The sequence below is a fragment of the Zeus faber genome (genome assembly GCF_960531495.2).
Source record: "Zeus faber genome assembly, contig: SCAFFOLD_26, whole genome shotgun sequence".
Taxonomy (NCBI): domain Eukaryota; kingdom Metazoa; phylum Chordata; class Actinopteri; order Zeiformes; family Zeidae; genus Zeus; species Zeus faber.
In genome coordinates this window covers 264455-270998 of record NW_028293125.1, presented here as the reverse complement: position 1 = coordinate 270998, position 6544 = coordinate 264455, and positions in this window count along the sequence as shown.

Below are 6544 nucleotides of genomic sequence, written 5' to 3'. Positions count from 1 at the left end.
AATGAAAGAAAGATTGAAAGATTAAACAATTGAAAGAAAGATTGCAAGAAAGAATGAAAGAAAGATTGAAAGATTGAAAGAAAGAATGAAAGAAAGATTGAAAGATTGAAATATTGAAAGAAAGAATGAAAAAAAGATTGAAACACTGAAAGAAAGATTGAAAGATTAAACAATTGAAAGAAAGTTTGCAAGAAAGTTTGAAAAAAGAAAGATTGAAAGAAAGATTGAAAGATAGATGGATAGAAAGATTGAAAGAAAGAAAGATTGAAAGAATAACAAAAGAAAGATTGAAAGATTGGAAGAAATATTGAAAGATAGAAAAATTGAAAGTAAGAAAGATTGAAAGAAAGAATTAAAGAAAGATTGAAAGATTGAAAGAAAGAATGAAAGAAAGATTGAAATATTGAAAGAAAGAATGAAAGAAAGCTTGAAGATTGAAAGATTGAAATAAAGATTGAAAGTTTGAAAGAAAGATTGAAAGAAAGATTTAAAGAAAGAAAGATTGAAAGAAATATTGAAAGAAAGATTGAAAGATTGAAAGAAAGATTGAAAGAAAGAATGAAAGAAAGATTGAAAGATTGAAAGATTGAAATAAAGAATGAAAGAAAGATTGAATGATTGAAAGATTGAAATAAAGAATGAAAGTTTGAAAGAAAGATTGAAAGAAAGATTGAAAGAAAGATTTAAAAAAGAAAGATTGAAAGTAAGAAAGATTGAAAGACATATTGAAAGAAAGATTGAAAGATTGAAAGAAAGATTGAAAGAAAGAATGAAAGAAAGATTGAAAGAAAGATTGAAAGACTGATGGAAAGAATGATAGAAAGATTGAAAGAAAGATTGAAAGAAAAAAAGATTGAAAGATTGAATGATTGAAAGATTGAAAGAAAGATTGAAAGAAAGATTGAACGACTGAAAGATTGAAAGAAAGATTGAAAGTTTGAAAGAAAGATTGAAAGACTGAAGATTGAAAGATTGAAAGAAAGATTGAAAGAAAGCTTGAACGACTGAAAGATTGAAAGAAAGATTGAAAGTTTGAAAGAAAGATTGAAAGACTGAAAGAAATAATGAAAGAAAGATTGAAAGAAAGATTGAAAGTTTGAAAGAAAGATTGAAAGATTGAAAGAAAGAATGAAAGAAAGATTGAAAGAAAGATGGAAAGAAAGATTGAAATGAAGAAAGATTGAAAGAAATAACAAAAGAAAGATTGAAAGAAATAATGAAAGAAAGATTGAACGATTGGAAGAAATATTGAAAGATAGAAAAATTGAAAGATTGAAAGATTGAAAGAACGAATGAAAGAAAGATTGAAAGATTGAAAGAAAGAATGAAAGAAAGATTGAAAGATTGAAAGAAAGATTGAAAGATTGAAATATTTAAAGAAAGATTGAAAGAAAGAATGAAAGAACAATTGAATGAAAGAATGAAAGAAAAATTGACAGATTGAAAGAAATATTGAAAAAAGAAAGATTGAAAGAAAGAATGAAAGAAAGATTGAAAGAAAGATGGAAAGAAAGATTGAAAGAAAGAAAGATTGAAAGAAATAATAAAAGAAAGATTGAACGATTGGAAGAAATATTGAAAGATAGAAAAATTGAAAGTAAGAAAGATTGAAAGAAAGGATGAAAGAAAGATTGAAAGATTGACAGAAAGAATGACAGAAAGATTGAAAGATTGAAATATTGAAAGAAAGAATGAAAAAGAGATTGAAAGACTGAAAGAAAGAATGAAAGAAAGATTGAAAGATTAAACAATTGAAAGAAAGTTTGCAAGAAAGATTGAAAAAAGAAAGATTGAAAGAAAGAATGAAAAAAAGATTGATAGATAGATGGATAGAAAGATTGAAAGAAAGAAAGATTGAAAGAATAACAAAAGAAAGATTGAAAGATATATTGAAAGAAAGATTGAAAGATTGAAAGAAAGATTGAAAGAAAGAATGAAAGAAAGATTGAAAGAAAGATTGAAAGAAAGATTGAAAGACTGAAGGAAAGAATGAAAGAAAGATTGAAAGAAAGATTGAAAGAAAGAAAGATTGAAAGATTGAATGATTGAAAGATTGAATGATTGAAAGATTGAAAGAAAGATTAAAAGAAAGATTGAACGACTGAAAGATTGAAAGAAAGATTGAAAGTTTGAAAGAAAGATTGAAAGAAAGATTGAACGACTGAAAGATTGAAAGAAAGATTGAAAGTTTGAAAGAAAGATTGAAAGACTGATAGAAATAATGAAAGAAAGATTGAAAGAAAGATGGAAAGAAAGATTGAAAGAAAGATGGAAAGAAAGATTGAAAGTTTGAAAGAAAGATTGAAAGATTGAAAGAAAGAATGAAAGAAAGATTGAAAGAAAGATGGAAAGAAAGATTGAAAGAAAGAAAGATTGAAAGAAATAACAAAAGAAAGATTGAAAGAAATAATGAAAGAAAGATTGAATGATTGGAAGAAATATTGAAAGATAGAAAAATTGAAAGATTGAAAGATTGAAAGAACGAATGAAAGAAAGATTGAAAGAAAGAATGAAAGAAAGATTGAAAGATTGAAAGAAAGATTGAAAGATTGAAATATTTAAAGAAAGATTGAAAGAAAGAATGAAAGAACAATTGAAAGAAAGAATGAAAGAATGAAAGAAAAATTGACAGATTGAAAGAAATATTGAAAAAAGAAAGATTGAAAGAAAGAATGAAAGAAAGATTGAAAGAAAGATGGAAAGAAAGATTGAAAGAAAGAAAGACTGAAATAAATAATAAAAGAAAGATTGAACGATTGGAAGAAATATTGAAAGATAGAAAAATTGAAAGTAAGAAAGATTGAAAGAAAGAATGAAACAAAGATTGAAAGATTGACAGAAAGAATGACAGAAAGATTGAAAGATTGAAATATTGAAAGAAAGAATGAAAAAGAGATTGAAAGACTGAAAGAAAGAATGAAAGAAAGATTGAAAGATTAAACAATTGAAAGAAAGTTTGCAAGAAAGATTGAAAAAAGAAAGATTGAAAGAAAGAATGAAAAAAAGATTGATAGATAGATGGATAGAAAGATTGAAAGAAAGAAAGATTATAAGAATAACAAAAGAAAGATTGAAAGATAGAAAAATTGAAAGTAAGAAAGATTGAAAGAAAAAATTAAAGAAAGATTGAAAGATTGAAAGAAAGAATGAAAGAAAGATTGAAAGAAAGATTGAAAGAAAGATTGAAAGAAAGATTGAAAGATTGAAAGTTTGAAATAAAGATTGAAAGTTTGAAAGAAAGATTGAAAGAAAGATTTAAAGAAAGAAAGATTGAAAGAAATATTGAAAGAAAGACTGAAAGATTGAAAGAAAGATTGAAAGAAAGAATGAAAGAAAGATTGAAAGATTGAAAGATTGAAATAAAGAATGAAAGTTTGAAAGAAAGATTGAAAGAAAGATTTAAAGAAAGAAAGATTGAAAGTAAGAAAGATTGAAAGAAATATTGAAAGAAAGATTGAAAGATTGAAAGAAAGATTGAAAGAAAGAATGAAAGAAAGATTGAAAGAAAGATTGAAAGACTGAAGGAAAGAATGAAAGAAAGATTGAAAGAAAGATAGAAAGAAAGAAAGATTGAAAGAAAGATTGAAAGATTGAATGATTGAAAGAAAGACTGAAAGATAGATTGAAAGATTGAAGATTGAAAGATTCAAAGAAAGATTGAAAGAAAGATTGAACGACTGAAAGATTGAAAGTTTGAAACAAATTTTGAAAGACTGAAAGAAAGAAAGATTGAAAGAAAGATTGAAAAAAGAAAGATTGAAAGAAAATTTGAAAGAAAGATTGAAGAAGGAATGAAAGAAAGATTGAATGAAAAATTGAAAGACAGAAAGATTGAAAGAAAGAATGAAAGAAAGATTGAAAGATTGAAAGAAAGATTGAAAGATTAAAAGAAAGAATGAAAGAAAGATTGAAAAATTGAAAGATTGAAAGAAAGATTTAAAAAAAGATTGAAAGACTGGAAGAAAGAATGAAAGAAAGATTGAAAGATTCAACAATTGAAAGAAAGATTGCAAGAAAGATTTAAAAAAGAAAGATTGAAAGAAAGAATGAAAGAATGAAAGAAAGATTGAAAGATTGAAAGAAAGAAAGATTGAAAGATTGAATGGTTGAAAGAAAGACTGAAAGAAAGATTGACAGACTGAAAGACTGAAAGAGAGAATGAAAGAAAGATTGAAAGATTCAAAAATTGAAAGAAAGATTGCAAGAAAGATTGAAAAAAGAAAGATTGAAAGAAAGAATGAAAGAAATATTGAAAGAAATAACAAAAGAAAGATTGAAAGAAAGAATGAAAGAAAGATTGAAAGATTGAAATATTGAAAGAAAGAATGAAAGAAAGATTGAAAGAAGAAAGAAAGATTGAAAGAAAGATTGAAAGATTGAAAGATTGAAAGATTGAAATAAAGATTGAAAGTTTGAAAGAAAGATTGAAAGAAAGATTTAAAGAAAGAAAGATTGAAAGAAATATTGAAAGAAAGATTGAAAAAAAGAAAGATTGAAAGAAAGATTGAAAGAAAGATTGAAAAAAAGAAAGATTGAAAGAAAGATTGAAAGACTGATGGAAAGAATGAAATAAAGATTGAAAGAAAGATTGAAAGAAAGAAATATTGAAGGAAAGATTGAAAGATTGAATGATTGAAAGAAAGATTGACGGACAGAAAGATTGAAAGAAAGAAAGAAAGATTGAAAGATTAAACAATTGAAAGAAAGATTGCAAGAAAGATTGAAAAAAGAAAGATTGAAAGAAAGAATAAAAGAAAGATTGAAAGAAAGATGGAAAGGAAGAAAGATTGAAAGAAATAACAAAAGAAAGATTGAAAGAAAGAATGAAAGAAAGATTGAACGATTGGAAACAATATTGAAAGAAAGAAAGATTGAAAGTAAGATAGATTGAAAGAAAGAATGAAAGAAAGATTGAAAGATTGAAAGAAAGAATGAAAGAAAGATTGAAAGAAAGATTGAAAGATTGAAAGATTGAAATAAAGATTGAAAGTTTGAAAGAAAGATTTAAAGAAAGATTGAAAGACTGAAAGAAAGAATGAAAGGCAGATTGAAAGAAAGATTGAAAGTAAGAAGGATTGAAAGAAAGAATGAAAGAAAGACTGAAAGATTGCAAGAAAGAATGAAAGAAAGATTGAAATATTGAAAGAAAGAATAAAAGAAAGATTGAAAGATTGAAAGAAAAAATGAAAGAAAGATTGAAAGAAAGATTGAAAGATTGAAATAAATATTGAAAGTTTGAAAGAAAGATTGAAAGAAAGACTGAAAGAAAGATTGAACGATTGAAAGAAAGATTGAAAGAAAGATTGAAAGATTGAAATTTTGAAAGAAAGAATGAAAGAAAGATTGAAAGATTGAAAGAAAGATTGAAAGAAAGATTGAAAGAATGAAAGATTGAAATAATGATTGAAAGTTTGAAAGAAAGATTTAAACAAAGAAAGATTGAAATTAAGAAAGATTGAAAGAAATATTGAACGAAAGATTGAAAGAAAGATTGAAAGAAAGATTGAAAAAAAGAAAGATTGAAAGAAAGATTGAACGACTGAAGGATAGAATGAAAGAAAGATTGAAAGAAAGATTGAAAGAATGAAATATTGAAGGAAAGATTGAAAGATTGAATGATTGAAAGAAAGACTGAAAGAAAGATTGACAGACAGAAAGATTGAAAGAAAGAATGAAAGAATGATTGAAAGAAAGAATAAAAGAAATATTGAAAGATTAAACAATTGAAAGAAAGATTGCAAGAAAGATTGAAAAAAGAAAGATTGAAAGAAAGAATAAAAGAAAGATTGAAAGAAAGATGGAAAGAAAGAAATAACAAAAGAAAGATTGAAAGAAAGAATGAAAGAAAGATTGAACGATTGGAAGAAATATTGAAAGAAAGAAAGATTGAAAGTAAGATAGATTGAAAGTAAGAATGAAAGAAAGATTGAAAGATTTAAAGAAAGAATGAAAGAAAGATTGAAAGATTGAAATATTGAAAGAAAGAATGAAAGAAAGATTGAAAGATTGAAAGAAAGATTGAAAGATTGAAAGATTGAAATAAAGATTGAAAGTTTGAAAGAATGACTGAAAGAGAGATTTAAAGAAAGATTTAAAGAAAGATTGAAAGACTGAAAGAAAGAATGAAAGGCAGATTGAAAGAAAGATTGAAAGTAAGAAAGATTGAAAGAAAGAATGAAAGAAAGATTGAAAGATTGCAAGAAAGAATGAAAGAAATATTGAGAGATTGAAATTTTGAAAGAAAGAATGAAAGAAAGATTGAAAGAAAGATTGAAAGAAAGATTGAAATAAAGATTGAAAGTTTGAAAGAAAGATTGAAAGAAAGATTGAAAGAAAGAAAGAAAGATTGAAAGAAAGATTGAAAGAAAGATTGAAAGAAAGAATGAAACAAAGATTGAAATAAAGAATGAAAGAAAGATTGAAAGAAAGATTGAAAGAAAGAAAGATTGAAAGATTGAATGATTGAAAGAAAGACTGAAAGAAAGAATGACGGACAGAAAGATTGAAAGAAAGAATGAAAGAAAGATTGAAAAAAAGATTGAAA